Here is a 4,230-nt window from a genome sequence, read left to right on the forward strand (position 1 = left end):
CAAAAAGACCAACTTCCTCAGATCATATCTCCGCAAATATCATGCAAAAAGCTCTGAAATTCGGACCCAAGGTTCAGCGCAATTTCTTCTCAAATGCGTTTTGTTTGCGACTTCTGAAACGTCACAGAAAAAAGTTATAGCGAAAATTCCATGATGACCTGTTTGGAGCAGCGAAACCCTAGAATCCAAAGCTCTGATACCAAATGTTATGAAACCAGCTCAAGAAAAGATAGAAAAGATAGATCAACGCCTTAGAATTCAGCCTCTTCAAGGGGGAAACTTCCTTTACATTACATAAATGAAAAATTCTTGGATGATACAAATGAAAAAACCTCCTTTCTATATATAGGAGTCTAAGGAGTCACAATATAATCCAGCCAACCTAACAATAATAATCTAAAGCCACAAAAATAACAATAGAGGGATTCTATGGGGCACAGAAATAACAACATGGGGGTAATAGGGGCACAAAAATATAAATAAGGGGTATAACTAGAATAGTAATGGGGTAATCACTAGTATTATAGGGACCCAACACTTCTTTAGTGTATTTGGAACACATTGTTGGAGGAGGAGAGTTGAAGATCAACCCCTATAAGGTTGAGGTCATTCTGAATTGGCCCAAGCCCAATACAGTTACGGAGGTAAGAAGATTTTTAGGGGCAGCACAATATTGGAGGAAATTTATTGCTAATTTTTCTTCCATTGTAGCTCCATTACATGCATTAACTAGTGTCAAGAAATTCTTCCATTAGGGAGATGTACAGTAGAAAGCATTTGATGCTTTGAAGCAAAATATCAGTTCAGCACTGGTATTGACTCTTTCGGATCTTAGACAACCATTTGAGATTCAAATGGATGCTAGTGATTACACCATGGGAGTAGTTCTTATGCAGCATGGTAATCCCATTTCATTTCATTCTAAAATTTTTAATGGAGCTGTAACTAGCTATCCCACTTATGACAAAGAACTTTATGCATTGGTACAAAGTGTCAAAAAATGGAAACACTACTTGATGGGGAAGGATACTATTATCCATACTGACCATCATCCATCGCAGTACTTACAGTCACAGTCAAAGTTGCAGCAGTCAAAACATTTTAGATGGATGGGTTTTCTACAATAATTTCATTTGGTTATCAAGTACAAAAAGGGAATCTACAATAAGGTAGTTGATATGCTTTCAAGGCTTATTGTAAATTCATTTGTTATACTCAAGCATAATTATGTTTTGCATGAAAGTTACATTGAGCAATATGCATATGATAATGACTTTCGAGATGTGTATGCAAGATTGAGTCAAGGAAACCAAATTGAAGAGTTGGATTATCATGTACATAACAGCGTGTTGTATCACTTGGGCAAGTTGTGTATTCCACAGGGAGAAAGAAACAGTATCATAAGCGATGCAGACATTTCATTGATTGTTGGACACTTTGGTGTAGGCAAGACAATAGAGAATCTTCAAAGGTATTTTTATTGGTCATGCATGTTTGATAATGTATCTCTTTTCATTAGAGGAAGTTCTTTGTGTGCAACAAGTAAGCCTAGTAATCGGAAACTAGGATTTTACACTCCACTTCTGGTACCATTGTCAAGGAAAGGTCATGATTACTTGCATGTAGTTGTAGAGAGGTTCAACAAAATGTGTATACTAACACCAAGTAAAAATAAAATTATAGCTGAATAAAAAAACTCATATTTTCATCTAAAACATTTAGGTTCATTTTGGTCTTCCTACTTCTGTTGGAAGTGATCGAGATTCTCGATTTGTTGGGAATTTTTGGTCAAATTTGTGGGACATGATGGACACAAAGTTGAAGTAGAGTACAACCTTTCATCCACAAATAGATGGACAAATTGAGGTGTCAATAGAACAGTCATTCATCTTCTTAGAGGATATTGCAGAAAATATCCCAAGTTGTGGGATGAATAGTTGCATTACATACAACATTCATACAATATGGAAAATCATTCTTCCACAAACACATTGCCGTTAGGTACTTGCCAAGATCACCAATGGAATTCATCTTTGAGAGAGATGTTGCCATTGATGGTCATAGTGACATCGATAAGGCAAGGAAGTTCATAGAGAAAAATCAGTTGATACATCATACAGTGCAGGAACGGATTGAGAAAAGTAAAAAAAAGCTACAAGGTAAGGCATGACAAACACCATATTGATCACAAATTTCAAGTTGGAGATGAAGTTTAGTCATATATTAGCAAAGAGAGACTTCATAGGGAAGGTAAAAAGCTTAATCCAATCCATTATGGTCCTTTTAAAATTCCGTAAAAGATTGGTAACAATGCATTTAAGCTTGATTTGCATCCTTATATGGAAATATACTCTATTGTTAATGTTGAGAATTTGAGATTGTTTGAGACTCCTTTGATTGATGATCAAGGAGAGAATGTTCAATTGCCATCAATAGATTATTTCTCACCATAATATCTTGATGAAATTCAACAGGATCTCATACTTTATGGAAGAACTAGGACTTCAAAGAGAGGGAATATCGAATACCTTAGAGTGGGACTCAGGGGACAAAAACTTTCTAAAGCCAAATGGTTGCATATTGAAAAGGTGAGGGAGTTGTACCCTCACCTGCTAAACAATTTATAGTATCTTTTGTGATCCAAAAGGCTGCTAGTGGGGATGAATGATCAGGCGCTCAGTATTTAGCTTAGAAATCAAAGTTCTCATAATGGATCGAAACCTGAACGACCACGTCTGTCTCAACAAAACGATATTAATGCAACTCATTTCACTGAAAACTGATTTCGTATGAGGAAGTTATTAGTTTTTTCGGCTTTTCCAAAAACAACAAATTTTGCAAAAAAAATTCCCTGTCATTGCACAGTCAGCAATCTATACTACTGACATGGAAAGTGACTAGGCAGGGTCAGTGGACAGTCAACATCCAGTAAGGCTGCGACAAGTGTTGCATTGTGGTTGGTTATCAGATTTGGTATGTGGCATGTTTTTATAGGTTGAAGGTGGTCAACTGAGGAGGGAACAAGTGGCAATCCCAGAGGCTGCCACATTTCCCTCCCCAAAGGATCGGGCTTAGTGCAACGGAACAAAATTTTATGGAGGCAATGGCGTTCAACCCTGTGACCTCCTCTCTAAAAACTTCATGCCATACCACTACACCATCACATGTCACTTAACCGGTATAGTGCAGCATATTTGAAATGTATTGAAGTTTGGGTTAGTGGTTAGGAGGGCCAGCGCTCCCCATGTGAATGCGCCAACAGTTATATCAAATGGTTAGCATTAAACGACAGACAACACAAAGCTTAAACCATAACCATCATGGTTTATGTCACCATGTGACACCACCGTGGAAACCGTCATGTCAGGGAACCGTTAGTGAAAACCGTGTCAAAAGCCACTACATGTGACTCCCTCCACAAAGACCACCAGGATAAAGGTTACAGTTAGCCATAACTAAACAGGTTTAGCGCTAATCACATATTAGTGGTTGATTAAACCAGTTTAATATTAATTAAACTTTCAGTTTAATTCAGTGGTGATTTTGGCAGATCCCCCTGGTTCGGTGGAAACTCCAGTTTAGTGGAGTTAACTAGAGTTCCTCCAGTTTTAGAGGAGCTTTTCTAGGGAAAAACTATTTGAATCATAACTGGAGCATTTTTTGACCAAATTGAGCTCAAGAAAAAGTGTTCCTAGCTAATTTCGACATTTTGAATACATTGGAATAGGTTTCAGGAGTAGTAGAGCTTTGTAAACAACATTTTTGCTACATTGAGCTAATAGAGAGGCCTAAGCGATGGAAGCTGGACCAAGGAGATGTATCCCAGGAGGGGTAAACTCCTTCATCAAAACACTGTGTTAAGTGCTCAAATTGATAGTTTGTTGTACTTTGGATTGTTGTTGTTCAACACTTGTTCTTGATGCTATTTTGTTCATGTCTTTCACTTAAAATTTGATAAAAATTTACCTATTTACAATCACAAACTCCATAAGAGAAACATGCACAAGAAGCAATGGACAAGCATTTGTTTATAAATCTATAATTAAAATTAGCACAGAAAAACTAACATTAAATAACAGATCAATTATAAAGTATTTCATGGGGTAATTCTCAACTACCCTATCTATGGCAAGGAGTTTTATGCCTTGCTGCAGGCTGTTAAAAGTGGAAATACTATATGATGGGAAAGGATACAATGATAAGCATATATCAAAAATTGCTACAATATTT

The sequence above is a fragment of the Pinus tabuliformis genome, chromosome 9 (assembly GCF_031772625.1).
Source record: "Pinus tabuliformis cultivar Carrire ecotype Pingquan chromosome 9, CPIR1, whole genome shotgun sequence".
In the NCBI taxonomy this organism is placed as follows: Eukaryota; Viridiplantae; Streptophyta; class Pinopsida; order Pinales; family Pinaceae; genus Pinus; species Pinus tabuliformis.